This window comes from Lolium rigidum, chromosome 6, assembly GCF_022539505.1.
Source record: "Lolium rigidum isolate FL_2022 chromosome 6, APGP_CSIRO_Lrig_0.1, whole genome shotgun sequence".
NCBI classification, from domain to species: domain Eukaryota; kingdom Viridiplantae; phylum Streptophyta; class Magnoliopsida; order Poales; family Poaceae; genus Lolium; species Lolium rigidum.
Genome location: NC_061513.1, coordinates 39,544,787 through 39,560,674, shown reverse-complemented (window position 1 = coordinate 39,560,674; position 15,888 = coordinate 39,544,787). Strand labels below are relative to the sequence as shown.

The 15,888-nt window shown below is 47.8% G+C and overlaps 1 pseudogene; it reads right to left on the bottom strand.

The window, feature by feature from the left end:
- Positions 1–11,376: 11,376 nt before the first annotated feature.
- LOC124662497 lies at positions 11,377–14,457 on the bottom strand (annotated as a pseudogene).
- Between the last annotated feature and the right edge of the window lie 1,431 nt (positions 14,458–15,888).

Here is a 15,888-nt window from a genome sequence, read left to right as displayed (position 1 = left end):
CTTTGATGAAGCTCGACAGTTCCTTGAGCGGAATCATGAATACAGGAGTGATGTAAAGAGCTTCAAAAAAGGCCGTGTTGTCCATGCACCGAAGCCAATTCCGAAGACCGGACAGGAAACCAAGGCCGAGTTAGACGCTCTCCAGCCCTAACCCCGATGGGAATGGTTTCTTGGGATATGGGGAGACACACCAATGGACCCACAAGCCGTGCTTCGGAAGCTTCCTTACTTTGAGTTTCTCGAGCTCCCGCATAACATTGATGTAATGCACACCGAGAAGAATATCGGTGAAGCCATTTGGAGCACCATAGTGGACACCGAGAAGACGAAGGATAACATAAAGGCTCGAATTGACCAAGAAAAGTTGTGCGATAGGCCGAGTTGAACATGAAGCCACCTCATGGTGCCAAAAAACTTGGACTAAGCCACACGCTCCGTTCCGCCTCACAAGGCCCCAAAAAAGGGAGGTCTTCCAATGGATGAAGGACTCCTTGTTTTTCCCCGATGGGTTCGCGACCAACTGGATGAGGGGTCTTAACATTGAAACGTTGCGAGTACAAGGACTCGAAGAGTCATGACTACCACGTATGGATTGAGCGGATAATGCCGGTGATGATTCGAGGCTATGTCCCCGAGAAGACTTGGCGAGTGCTAGCGAGGTTGAGTTATTTCTTCCGCCGGATTTGTGCTAGGGAGTTAGACACTAAAGTGATTGAGAAGCTGGATGAACGAGGCACCCATGTTGCTTTGCGATCTAGAGAAGATCTTTCCTCCAGCCGTTCTTTAATCCGATGCAACATATGATCCTCCACCTCGCGAAGGAATGCTTAAAGGGGGGCCGAATTGGGGCCGTTGGCGGTTTGGTCCCGAGAGAGAAACACAAAAGCTTCGTCGGATGATCGGCAATAAATGCAAGATCGAAGCATCCATAGCCGAGGCAGTCCCGAACGTGGAGGTGGCAAACTTCACCACTAAGCACTATGATCCCAACATTCCCACAAAGCACAACCCGGTCCTCCGTTACAATGCCGCCAACAATGAAGATGTACCCAAGCTTAGCATCTTCATAGGGCTTAGCGGCAAGTCAAGTGGCTCGAAGCCGTACACAACGAATTTACATGAGCGGGAGTTGATCCACTCATATGTCTTGAACACCATGGTGGAAGTGAAGCCGTACATCAAGTAAGTGCTAACCATTTAGTTATTCGCAAACATTCATCGTATGTTCGTGGCTAACTCTTCCTCCGTTCATTCTTATAGACAATTCACGGCTAAATATTGGAGGTATACCCACGGGGATCCTACCTCGGAAGAATCCAAGGATATTTTCGATAAGGGCGGCGGTCACGGTTTCGGTAGCTGGTTCCGTGGTTTGGTACTATCCTATCCAAATTTGTTTGTACACTGTCGACATTTCGGCCGACATTTCTTGTTCTAAACTTGTCGTCCTAATCTTGTAGGCAAGAACTGACAAAGACATGAATCCCTTGCTACGAAAAATTGCTAGGGGCTTCAACCATTCCGTCGACTCGTTCAATTCTTATGACGTGAACGGGTATCGCTTCCGGACCCATCAATACACAACAAGCCGTCCAAACAAGAAGACAATAAATAGCGGGGTGGTATGTCAAGGTGATGATGGACTCCATTACTATGGAAGAGTCGAGGGTATATACGAGCTGAATTACGGGTTTGACAAAGGGCTAAATCCCGTCGTATTCAAATGCCATTGGTTCGACCCACGTCGCGTGAGACGGGATCCTGAAATTGGATTGGTCGAAGTTGAAAGAAGCTCGTTTATAAGGGAGAGGACGTGTACATTTTGGCCACCCAAGCCTTCCAAGTATTCTATCTCCCGTACGCGTGCCGAAACCCGACCAAACGTCTACATGGATGGGATGTTGTGATGACGGTTCCTTCACGCATTAGGCCACCCCCGCCAAACAAGGACGATTACCGCCGCGTAGACCCCTCAACAAGGACTCGTTGATTTTTATCAAGAAGAAGGGCTCCCCGGTCATTTCACTATCGACTTGTCGGCCGTTGTTGATAACATGGTCGTAGACGATGAGCAAGAAGAAGATGCGGTTATGGAGGAAGACAATGAAGAATATGAAGCCGAGGATGTGTGTGCCGTAGAAGACCTAAGTTTGCTCGAGGCGTTCAAAGCAGGCATTGACCTAGATCCAAATGGACCACCTCCAGGTTTCATCGATGATTATTGGTTCGCTGAGCCTGATGATGATGAAACATGTGGTCCAAATACGGATGTCGACATAGGCTACTGATCTATGTAGTTGTAATTGTGAGGCTATCCTATATATGTACTGAACTATGTGTTATTTGTAATAAACTATGATCTATGTAGTTGTACTTGTGAGGCTATCCTATGTACTGAACTATGTGCTATTTGTAATAAACTATGATCTATGTAGTTGTACTTGTGAGGCTATCCTATGTACTTGAACTATGTGCTATTTGTAATAAACTATGATCTATGTACTGAACTATGTGCTATTTATTGTTGATTTCACTAATATTCATCTGTTTACATTGCATACTAATAAACCACTCTTTTCATTGTGTTTGCAGGTGATTGAAACATGCCGCCAAGAAAAAGAAAGGGAGGTTTCAAAAAGAAGATCAAGGCCGTGGCTGAGCTTGTGGGACTTTCGAGTGGTTCGTCGTCGCAGACACGTCCTCCTAGCGCTCCTCCTAGCGCTCCTCCTAGCCCTCCACCACGGAGGAAGAATGCCCAGCCACGGCGACTTCGTACCCCTTCTCCTAGTCCTCCCCCAGCCGAGGATGATGACGAGGAGCAGTGGGGTGGGGAGGACGAGGAGGACGGTGAGGAGCACGGTGGGCAGGACGAGGAGGCCGGTGGGGAGGACAGTGGGGAGGACGGTGGGGAGGACGGTGGGGAGGACGGTGGGGAGGACCTCGAGGAGGATGAGGGGCTGGGGGGTATGCCGCCGGAGCTAGACCCGACCCTAGTTTGGACTCCGCCGGCGGAGGAGGTGTACGTTGCAGCCGAGGAGAGGCTGGAACCACGGGACAAGAAGCCGTATAGGCGCGGGATTACGAAACTCCCCAAGCTAAAAACTTGGGCCTTCCGCGATGTTGTTCTCGTGCCCGCTGGAAAGAGGTACATGCTGATTTTGGCATTCCATTATTGAAATTTTTATCATTATACAATTTTTTTATCACATGCATACTGATTTTGGCAATTCGTTGTGCAGCATGTTCAAGTATGGTGACCCGAGGAGGCTCCCGACACGTGAGTACTCGAACATCCTTGGAGGCCTAATTAGGAAGCATTTCCCTGGGATTGTCAATCTCCCTAGTGGTGGCCGCGATGTGGCTTGGACTTGGAAGCACTACAGCTACGCGGAAGATCCTAGCGGCAAGTGCGCCAACATGCAAGAGCGGGTTGTCCGCCACTTCTGGGTACGTGACTTTTGGCTTCTTAGCATTCAAACACTTCTTGGCTACCAATAGTTGCTCTAATTCATCTTATTTTACCTATGTGCATGGTTGCAGAAATACTTCAAGAGGGCTGAGGGCAAGGAAATTGCGTGCGACGTTGTCTTACACGAGTTGTGCAGGGTGAGGGTGACTGGCATGCACTACGAGGCACGTGTCCAGTGCGTCCGCGACTGGCACGCCGAGCGCAAAGTTTGGATGAGTAAGGCTGATTGTCGGGATACGCTCATGGCACCATGGCAGTACCTGCAGGTATTAGCATCGATGTGTTATTTATTTCCGCATTTTCATGTACTTTATGTTCTAATAATGGGTCTATCTTGTGTATGTAGCACCCTCCTCGGCACGTCGGGGAAGACAGGGCGTGCTTTCTTGCGATGGTCATATGGTGGACATCCCGCGAGTACGCCCGGAAGCACGAGGAGGGCAAGCGAAGCGTTCGAGAGATGGGAGGTGGATCACATGTCCTGGGCAGCAAGAACTTGGCCCTTACCTTGCGGGATGAGGTGAGCAAGTGGTTTCTTCATTCTTTCGTTTTATGTTATTGCTAGCCCCGCAAGTGTCTCCCTCTTCACTTAATTGCATGTACTCTTTTGCAGGAAGTGAAGACAGGCGTGGCACCAAACTTGTTTGGCTTTTTCCAAAAGTCGAAGACCAGGAAGGAGCCGCATCCTGAAACGGGGTCCTTGTGGGTCAACGACCTAGCGGAGGGCCAGTGTGGCGCGTACCGCTCGAAGTTCAAGGACAAGCACGGCGAAGACGCCGACCCAACCACCGAAGAGTTTGACGTTGAGGTTGCGGTGCTTGCGGGACAAGGCAAGAAGGGTGGCCGCCTATGGATTGCCGACGGGTTAGTCGACCCAAGTACCATTCCATCTCTACGCCGGATCCGTCGTGGGCGTACGAGCGAGCAGCCTCGGGTAGAGACCCGCCCACGGGCTTCGGACCTAGCTATCGAGAAGTTACGGGTAAGTTCTTCGTCGATCCTCTACGCTTCATTACATGTTTTCCATTGCAATGTTACTGACATCGCGGCAACACAACGTAGGCGGAGATGGAAGAAAGGGAACGGAGGCACCAAGAGGAGCAGATGCAGCTGCAGCAGCAGGTTAGGGAGAACATGCAGATGCAGCAGCAGATGTTGCAGCAGATGCAACAACAGCAGCAGATGTTCCAGCGAGATGTTCATGAACCAGGCCGTGCTGACTTCCCCACCGGGGAGTAGTGCTCCTAGCACGTCGTGTCCTCCTATGTTCCCCAACCGGGTAAGTGGTTAACTTAATATCTCCGTCTCAATCTTGTTTGTTGTCTAACCGAACTTTGGATATTGCAGATCCCCGCGCCCGATCCGGCTGTGATGGCGCTCCTCCAAGCAAGCGCCAAGTCGAGCCCGCCGACACCTGGCTTGACCGTCAACAATACGGGCATCATCCGGAGCTCGCAGCGGTTTCTAGGTGAGTTCTCCTACACTTCTAATTCTTCCATACCATGTCACTTGTGAATTTTAGCCATTCAACCATGTCAATTTTAGCCAGTATGTTCAATTTTACCTATTCCATGTTAATTTTAGCCATTCCATGTCATCCTTAGCCATTATGTTGAATTTTAGCCATTTCATGTCAATTTTAGCGATTATGTTCAATTTTAGCCATTCCATGTCAATTCTAGTTCTTACATGTCAATTTTAGCCATTCCATGTCAATTCGAGTTCTTCCATGTCAATTTTAGCCATTCCATGTCAATTCTACTTCTTCCATGTCAATTTTAGCCATTCCATGTCAATTCTACTTCTTCCATGTCAATTTTAGCCATTCCATGTCAATTCTACTTCTTCCATGTCAATCCAAGTTCTTACATGTCAATTTTAGCCATTCCATGCCACTTATGCATCTATGAACTTGTAGGAGGACAAGGAGGTGGAGAAGGACAAGGAAGTGGAGAAGGACAAGGAAGTGGCGAAGGTTGATGTTGCTTGTGTATGAACTTGTTGTGGGACTTGGAACATTCTATGTTGGAGACTTTGTTGTTGATGTTGGACTACTTGTTGTATGAACTAATTATGTGACTTGGAACTATTGTATGGACTTTGTTGGACTACTCGTGTATGAACTTTGTTGTTGATGATGCAAATACTCTATATATTGTGCTATATGTGTATCTGGATGATTATTGGTATTTGTGAATTGCATATGCAGGGATTAATGTGGAAGCAAGGAAATTCTGGAATTTTGTCAGCATCTTTGCCGTGCACGTGCACACGGCAAAGAAAAAAGCACACGGCAAAGGCCTTCTTTGCCGTGCACACACACACGGCAAAGAGCCTCCAGCTGTGCACTGCGCTGCGGCCTGTGTGCTGCTCTGTTTCTTTGCCGTGCGGGGTGTTGGTGAAGCACACGGCAAAGCTCACCCTGTGCCGTGCGGGTTGGAGGGGCAGCGCACGGCAAAGACCGCCGCACGGCAACCATTTCAGCCGCACGGCAAAGAAGTTTGCACGGCAAAGCTGGGATGGCGCACGGCAAAGCTGGGTCGCACGGCAAAGGCGTTGCCGTGCGATTTTCCCGCAGCACACGGCAAAGGCCTCTTTGCCGGGCGGGTCTTTGCCGTGCATTCTTTGCCGTGCACGGCCGCACGGCAAAGGCTTTGCCGAGCCTATTTGGGCCTTTGCCGTGCGTTTAGGCTGCACGGCAAAGCCCTGTTCTCCCGTAGTGAGCTGCTGCCGAACGGGCGGGTCTACTGGGCAAGAAACGACTACCTGATCCTCCTCGACACCACGACGCTACAATTCTCCTCGATGGACCTGCCGCCGCCCATGGAAGGGCAGAAACCTTTCGTAGTCGGCGAGACAAAGGACGAAGAGCTCTGCATGGTCTGCGCGATTGATCACAGGCTCACGGTGGCCATCTGGGTCCGGAAGAGAGCTGACGACTGCGACGATGTCGAGAAATGGATGCTGGACAGGGAAGTCGCACTGCCGGAGATCCCCGTGTTCAAGTTGGCAGCGGCTACCCGAGGCTTCCTGCACCTGCACTTGATGGCCAGGAATGATCCCAACATTGTTCCTCTCTGCTCCGTCTTCTCCTTCTGCCTGGAAGAAATACCTGCTGCAGAGCTGAAGAAGATCTTTTCTCTGTACCAGTACGAGCTCGAGAGGTCCTTTCCCTACGTCATGCCGTGGCCTTCTTCTTTGGCGTGCAGCAACAAGATCATGAACCCTCCAATTGCAACTACCTGAGTAAGAATTGGAAGGAATCACAGACCAGATTATTATTATTTACACTTCAAATAAATCGTTAAAGTTACAAACTCTTGTTTTGCTATTCTATTATTATCGATGTAATGCTGGTTAATTTTTACTCGATTATATATAGAATAAATCTGTTAGATGGATGTATTTTGGAATTGCTAGCCATTTTTAGTGTACTTTGAGCAATGATGTGAGGGACTTGCATACATCCAAATAATAAGTAGAATAACTCCCACATCACTCATCAGAGTCAGCTTTGTCCTCGAACTTCTTGAGCTATGTTCTGGGCCTAATAATATAGAGTAGTAACGCTTAGTCCAGAATTCATCATGTTGTAGTTGTAAACTGAACTGGATGTTCTTTTAGCGTACTGCTTCCCTTGATCACATTGTTCCATAAGAAAATATCATTCTTTGCCTCATCTATATGTCGCTAAAACTTGTATGGGAACTGTTATAATGTGTAGACGAACAAGATTTCTAACATAACTAGGAGATCGCTTGTTTCTCATACACATTTTGAGAACGATTTATTAACTTCTCTTGCTCGTACTGCTACAAAGCGGAAGAGGATTGGCAGCCTCTTGCAGTGTTATGTCCTGCCTGTCTCATCTGAATTACAAAGGTGTCGTTGTGCTCCTCTTTTAATCTCACTTAGCTCTTCATTGCATTCCATCGATCTCATCAGTGTAGCATCCCAATCTTAGGCTGCCTTATATAAGATCTTTTCTCTCTACCAGTACAAATGAGAGGTCCTATCCCTGTGTCATGCCGTGGCCTTCTTTGTTGTGCAGCAAGATGAACCCTCCAATTGAAAGTACCTGACTAAAAAGAAGGAATCGTAGGCCAGATTGTTATTTTTACTTCAAATCTTTAAAGTTACAAACTCATGTTTTGCTATTCTATTATGGATGTAATGCTGGTTAATTTTCACTTGTTTATATTAGTAGAATAAATCCAGATGATGGATGTATTTTCGAATTACAAGTCATTTGTGTACTTTGAGCAATGATGCGAGAACTTGCATATATCCAAATAATAAGCAGAATAACTTCCAACCTCACTCTTGGCTTCTTTGATCGGAGTCAGCTTTGTCCTAAAGCTTTCTTCTGGTCCTAATCATATAGTAACGATAGTCTAAAATTTATCATGTTGTAGTTGTAAACTGAATTGGATGTTCTTTTTGGGTATTGCTTTCCTTGATCACATTGTTGCATGAGCAAATATCATTCTTTACCCAATTGTATATGTCACTGAAATTGTAAGGTAATATGTGTAGACCAACAAGATTTCTTACCTAACTAGGAGATCACTTATTTATCATATATTTTATGAGAAAGATTATTATCGTGCTCGTCTTGCTATAAAGTGGATGAGGATTGGCAGTACCATTCTGAAATTTTTCCTTCCAGAAAGTCACTTCCAACCTCACTCTTGGCTTCTTTGATCAAAGTCAGGGTTGTCCCAGTGCTTCTAAAGCTTTGTTCTGGGCCTAATCATATAGTAACATTAGTCTATGTTGTAGTTGTGAACTGAACTAGATCTTTTAGCGTATTGCTTCCTTTGATCACATTATAAGCAAATAATATTTTTCGCCCATTGTGTATGTCACTAAAACTTGTATGGGAATAGGTATAATGTGTAGACCAACAAGATTTCTAACTTAACTAGGAGATCACTTGTTTATCATATACTTTATGTAAAGGATTTATTGAATTATCTTGCTCCTCCTGCTATAAAGTGGAAGAGGATTGGCAATACCATTGTGAAAACTTCCTTCCAGAAATGTGGGAATGGCCGAGCAGTAAAGTAAGCCTCTTGCAGTGTCAGGACGTGCTCTTCTCATCTGAATTACAAAGATGTAGTTGTGCTCCTCTTTTAATCTCATTGAGCTCTTTATTGCATTACATCCATTTCACCAGTATCGCATCACAATGTTAGGCTGCCTTGTGGAAGAAGGCTCATTTTCACTCCTTTTTGTGTTTGATGTTTTCTTGGTCAGCCATAGGTATAATTCCTTGACAGTCAGATTTGGACTCCTGGTGACTTTGCTGCTCAACTGCGTTTTGGCAGTTTTTGGGGCTAGCTTTGCTGCCAAGGTGGTGTAAAGATGGAAATTAGGTAATTGAGTTTTTGTTCGAATTTGGAGTGGCAAATGGTTGGGTGTTGGAATTGGAACCATGCTGTGTTTTACTTGACTAATCCTGTGACTATCTACGAAAGCCATCCTGGGATTATTACACGCAAAGAACTGGTAGTACAAAAGGGGGCATCAATTCCTTTTGCGTCGTTGTATAGCTTCTACTCTGCACACAACAACAGTTGATAAGTATGTAGTGCGCCATGGTGCGCAAGTGATTTTGCATATCTATGCTGGTGATAGTGCGGCATCCGTTCTTGTTCTACTGAGCACTTTTTATCTTCTTTACGGCCGGATTAAATATTAGTTTCTGTGGAGCTATTTAATTCTGTTCTCAAAGCAATTACACAAAAATGGTAATGGTCCTGTAAAGCTCATGCCAAAAGAATGTACATACTAGCACATACAAGCAAAGACTAACTATTTTTAGGCGATGGAGTGACAATGCCGAATCTGCGTCCACGAGGACGGCCGCCAGGTGCGTGCCGTCGTCTTCTCCTCCGACTCCGGCGAGTGGCAGGTTCTACCATGGACGGATGCCGCGATGATCAACAAGGACCACCCAAACGACGACAAGCAATGCCTACCTCCCGCGCCTGCCACCGGCAAGCTGCTGCCGAACGGGCGGGTCTACTGGGCAAGAAACGACTACCTGATCCTCCTCGACACCACCACGCTACAATTCTCCTCGATGGACCTGCCGCCGCTCACGGACGGGCAGAAACCTTTCGTCGTCAGCGAAACAAAGGACGAAGAGCTCTGCATGGTTTGCGCGATCGACCACAGGCTCACGGTGGCCATCTGGGTCCGGAAGAGAGCTGACGACAGCGACGATGTCGAGAAATGGATGCTGGACAGGGAAGTCGCGTTGCCGGAGATCCCCGTGTTCAAGCTGGCCGCGGCTACCCGAGGCTTCCTGTACCTGTACTTGATGGCCAGGAATGATCCCAACATTGTTCCTCTCTGCTCCGTCTTCTCCTTCTGCTTGGAAGAAATACCTGCTGCAGAGCTGAAGAAGATCTTTTCTCTCTACCAGTACGAGCTCGAGAGGTCATATCCCTACGTCATGCCGTGGCCTTCTTCTTTGGCTTGCAGCAACAGGATCATGAACCCTCGAATTGCATCTACTTGAGTAAGAATTAGAAGGAAACATCACAGATCAGATTATTATTATTTACACTTCAAATAAATCTTTTAAGTTACAAACTCATGTTTTGCTATTATGGATGTAATGCTGGTTAATTTTACTTGTTTATATATAGAATAAATCCATTCGATGGATATATTTTTCGAATTACAAGTCATTTGTGTACTTTGAGCAGTTATGTGAGAACTTGCATATATCCAAATAATAAGCAGAATACCTAAAAACCTCACTCTTGGCTTCTTTGATCGGAGTCAGCTTTGTCCTAGAGCTTTGTTCTGGTCCTGATCATATAGTAACTCATCTTTTGCTATTGTGTTATTAACTTATTATGGACGTAATGCTTGTTAAGTTGTTAGCTTTTACTCATTTATAGAATAAATCAAGATGATGGGTGTATTTTGGAATTACTACAAGTCATTTTTAGTGTACTTTGAGCAATGATGTGAGAACTTCCATATATTCAAATAAGTACTAGAGTAAATTCCAACCTCATTCCTGGCTTCTTTGATCAGAGTCAGCTTTGTCCTAGAGCTTATAGAGCTTTGTTCTGAGCCTAATCATATAATAACGATTAGTCTAAAATTCATTGTGTTGTAGTTGCAAACTGAACTGCATGTTCTTTTAGTGTACTGCTTCCCTTGATCACGCTGTTGCATAACCAAATATCATTCTTCGCCCCATTATATATGTCTCCAAAAACTGTATGGGAATTGTTATAATGTGCAGACCAACAAGGTTTCTAACCTAACTAGGAGATCACTTGTTTCCCATATACTTTATGAGAAAGATTTATTAAGTTCTCTTGCTCGTCCTTCTATATAGTGGACGAAGGTTACCAATACCATTCTGAAAACTTCTTTCCAGAAATGTGCGAATGGTCGAGCAGTAAAGTAAAGCCTCTTGCAGTGTCAAGTCGCGCTCATCTTATCTGAATTACAAAATGCCGTGGTACTCCTCTTTATTTATTTATTTTAAATCTCACTTAGCTCTTCATTGTATTCCATCCATTTCGTCAGTGTAGCATCACAATGTTAGGCTGCCTTGTGGAAAAAGGCTCATTTTCACTCTTTTTTGTGTTTGATGTTTCTTGGTCAGCGATAGACACAATCAGATTTGGACCCCTGATGACTTTGCTTCCTTTATCATAGTTTTTTTTTCACGTTCCACTCTTCCTCTTTCTTGTCAGCTGCTCAAGTGTGCTCTGGCAGTTTTGTGGGCTAGCTCTGCTACCAATGTGGTGTAAAGATGACAATTAGGTAATTGAGTTTTTCTTCAATTTGGGGCAGCAAATGGTTGGGTGTTGGAATTGGAACCATGCTGTGTTTTACTTGACTTATATGTGATATGCAATGAGAAGGATGGTTCATCTCTCAAGCTCACTTTCAGGAGATGCTTTGGCCTTTGACCTGTACGCGTTTTAAGTTGAGTTGAAGAAACCTTAGACTAAAGGGACAATTTGCTGCAGGTCACCGTTATTTTTTGGCATTAACACACCGTCCGATTGTGTCTTTGCTAGGTACCATTACAATATTGTGACATTTTTGCCAGAACACACCACCTGACTAAAAACGGAAAGTTTTGCACTTTTATGTGGGATGGCTGATTTTGAAGACAAAGGGCAAAACTTTCCGTTTTCAGCCAGGTGGTGTGTTCTGGCAAATATGCCACAAAATTGTAATGGTACTTGGCAAAGACACAATCGAGCGGTGTGTTTCAGCAAATGCCGAGAGAACTGATCGGTCACCTCCTCCAGCACACCGCTCTCAAGATCCGCGAGGTATATGCACCGGCCGTCGGCCCTGATGAGCATCGTGCCGCTCCTCTCTCCCATACACATGCACAAGGGTCCGTCGATCTGCTTCTGCTTGGGCCGTCGCAGCTCCACCACCCTATCGCGGCGCCAGTGACCCCTCTCTCCGTCGTCGTCGTCATCTCGCCATGTCCAGATCTCCACTGTGAGGTCTTCCCGGAACAAACAAAAGGACGATAGCGTCGTCCCGTCGGCGGCAACGCTCAGCCGTGGGTTGTCATACATGCAGCGGACGAGGTCTTGCGGGCGTGGAGCCGGGAGCATGTGCAAGGAGACGCGTCCGGTGATGGCGTCCACGTTGAGGGCGTGGAAGTTCACCATGTCCCAGAGCAGCCGAGTGCACCGTGCCGCGGCGCACGACGGCGTCGCGCTGCATGATCGGTCCGAAGATGCGGTGCTCTATCGGGTTGAAGCACTTGGTGGGCGCGCTCCAGCTCGGCTCGCCGGACGAGAACGTGTGGAGGTCGTACCGCATGCCGTCCTGGCTGATGCCGATGATTAGCACCGTGAAAAGGGGTTTCTTCGCCGGTGGGCACGGCGGATGGCCACTCCTCGGGCAGCAGTCTGCGCCGGTTAGAACGGCGTAGGCGCTTGTGTCGAAGTAGTTGGAGAACTGGCCGCACTGCAGCGGCGGGAGCAGGTCGCACGTGCCGGAGAGCAGGTTGCGGACAGCGAGGTGGTCGACGGTCGGCTCCGTGCCGTCCATGTGAGGGTCGCCGCCGCGTGGGACGTAGCGCACGAGGAGGAGGCCGCGGTTCGAGGCGAGCGGCACGGCGCGGTCGAAGAGCCCGGCGGCGCCGGGGACGAAGGAGCCGAGGAAGGGACGGCCGGGGCCGAGGACGGATCGCGGCGCGTGCACGAAGTCCGGCAGAGTAGCGGGAACGTCCTCTCGCCACAAAAACCATCCTAGGACTAATCCTGGGACTATCCACAAAAAACCATCCTAGGACTATTACACGCATAGAAATCGGCAGCGAAAAAGATTGGGACGGCGAGCCAAACTTGGGTGAAAAAGAAACTATTGAGATGGCAGCACAACATAGCACAAGGAAAAGAAAACCTGATGAATCCGGAGAAGACGATCTGTAGAAGAGCCCATCGGCAGCCCTATGCCTCGCTGCACCGGCAGATAGACTGAGAGAGCGCCCACTCCACTCCTCTCCAAGCTTGCCCGCAGCCCCGTGCCTAGCCGCACCGGCAAAGAGAGCGCCCACTCCACTTCTCTCCGAGCAAGAGTCAAAGTCTAAGTCATAGTCACACGCGCAATCCGCACGCGGTGTGTGACAATGACCTTGTACTTATAGAGCTACTATGCAGGCGGGCTTGAGGGAAGAAGACATGGGGATGAGCTAGTTCTGAATCTGTCTCTCCTTGCTACATGATGGAAGAAGAGTTGGACGGTGGAGATGAGTCGGTCACGCGGATCGCTGATGAGTCGGTCACGCGGATCGTGATTGTATCGTATCAATCAAATCGGAACTGCATTTTGTATGTATGATTTACTATAGTATGATGTAAATTGTTCTAATTTGCTTAATCATTTATGCTATCATGTCATACATCATCTATACAACTGGATGGTTTATCCAAGTATCCAACACATTTTATGATTTGTGTAGCAGTCTATTACAAGTACAATTGTACTTGACATATTGCCGACCGCCTTCTCTACAACAACTATTGTTGTTTTAAAAAAGTTTATTTAATAATATTTCATATTATGCATTTAATTTCGCAGCAACGCGCGGCGTATCATCTAGTACACTAAATGACTAAAATGGCTCTATCCATATGTAACGAGCAATGATCCTGGCCGCCTTTTGCTTCGTCTCAAAAGGATCCTGTCCTGTTTTTTCAAGGCGATCATATGAGCGAGGAAACAGAAAAGCTTGCCGTGCCCTGGATTAGAGATCGGCCGGTCACAGCAATGTTCTCCACGGCAGCCGCCGCCGCCGCCGCGTGTCGCCCGCGCCGTGTTTCCTTAACCCGGGTGTCCGTTTGACAAAACTAGGGGATCAGGATCGCCACCACCCAAAAGTGGTAACCACGAGCAATAATCTCACCGGCCGGGGACTCGCCGGATGATCATCGGTCGTCGCGTCGTTTTCAGAGAGCACAAGGGAAAAGGCACGCACTGATAACAACGTGGAGGCGGAACCACAAGTTGCTCAAACGGTCACACGTCTCCTGGACTTTGATTGGTTTCTTATTCAAAAGGAAGGCTAAAACTTTCCGTGATTTTATTACAACACGGTGTTATAAAGTAAGTGTTGTACTAATTCCTCGGCACGGCTGAAATAAGCGGCCGGCAGGTGTATCAGTAGTGCACTATGGGACATCGCCACATGCTTTCTAATTTGGAAAGAGATTGTACACACGTGCGACCCTGATAAGAATTCATAAAATAAACTTTGAACAAGCAAATGTAAACAGACTGCAAAATTTCATTTAAATTTAAGATTATTTATAAAAGCTTGAATAAAATTTGAACTAAACTAAACTCAAATAAACCCTAGTCTACTGACCGACAGTTGGGACGCGTGACGGGCGTGCCTCATCGTCGTTCTTCCCGTTTGCCACCGCCACACACGTTCGTATATCCGCCCTTGCTTCGCGCATCTGGTGGTGCAGCATGGCCGCAGGCGACGCTGGAGCTTGCCGGTGGCGCTGAGCTTTCAGCGTCGCCTGCCACTGGCGGCCGCCTCGGCCTTGACACTGACCGTTGAGCTCCAGCAACCTCTACCGCTTGGCCTTCATGAGGAGGGGACCTGCCTCTTCCGTGGCCGCCTGCTCACGCGCGATCTTGAGGGCGTGCTCGAAATTGGCGGCGTGATCTCCTCGAGCGCTTGCTCATTGATCCTCCGGAAGGGTTGCACGTTGAAGGAGGCTAGGACCTCTGCTTGCTCTTGGTCGCCGTTGAACTGCTCCTTCTCGGCCCACTCCGCTGCCTCCTCCGCCACCTCGGCATCCGCGTTTTACGTTGAAGTCCGGCAACTCGAACTCGACGTTGTGCTACGGGGGGGGGGATGCTCATGCCGGTGTGCGGGGAACCAACGGGTTCATTAAATGGCGACCCACCACGAGCGCACCTACGGCGTCACATTTACGTCGATATTTCGGTGTGGAGAACCGACGGGTTCATTAATGGCACCCCACCGCAAAGCATTTGAGACGTTGCATTCAAGGATGGAGCTAGCTGTAGAGTTGTTGATATGCCGGTCTCGCCTCTGAAATCTGATGTGACATTAGGACGCTGGTGCTCCCGTTCGGCGCCCTATGGTTAGGGGTCGGCACAGGGTTGTCATACCTCTATTGGGATTTAAAACTGACCAACTATTTTTGGGTGTGCCGGTGTGGACCAAAAATAGCGCCAGACCTTCAAACGGCTCTTGAGTCGCTATGGGACGGGTCGGTGGAAATGCTCTAAATTTATCTAGATTTATGTGTATTTAGACATATTTTAGTGATAGATACATACAAATCTAAATAAATTTGTCCTACTTATATTTTAAAAAGAAGAGAGTACTTCCCAGCAAACCTTTGATTTCCCCTTATGTGACATATTGAAGATTTATGAGGGGAGCATGACCTATAACTACTCACAATACTTTGAAACATGCTATTTTTATTCTATGTCATTGGATTTTAAAATTTCTTAAATATTTCAATTATTTTCTACAGATGGACGTGCGTGTTTTTATTGTCTAGCAACATTGATAGGAGTAGAGACAAGGATCCACATTAGAGCATCTCCAGTCGCGTCCCCCAAACCGTCCCCCAAAGGGATTTGGGGCGCGCCGGACAAAAAAAGCGTTCCAGCCGCGTCCCCCAAAGCCCTTTTTTGTCCGGCGCGCCCCGATACGGTGTCCGGCGCCCCGAGCCCGTCCCCGTCCCACCGGGGACGCTCCGGGGACGCCGGACACAACGAGCGAGGCCAACCGACACGGGGCCGACCCGTCGGCGGCACGGGGAAAATTCGTCTCACACTCCCGCCAAATCCCGCCGCTCCCGCCAAATCGCGCCTATACCGCCGCGCACGGGCCTCCCAAAACATATCCTGCCGCC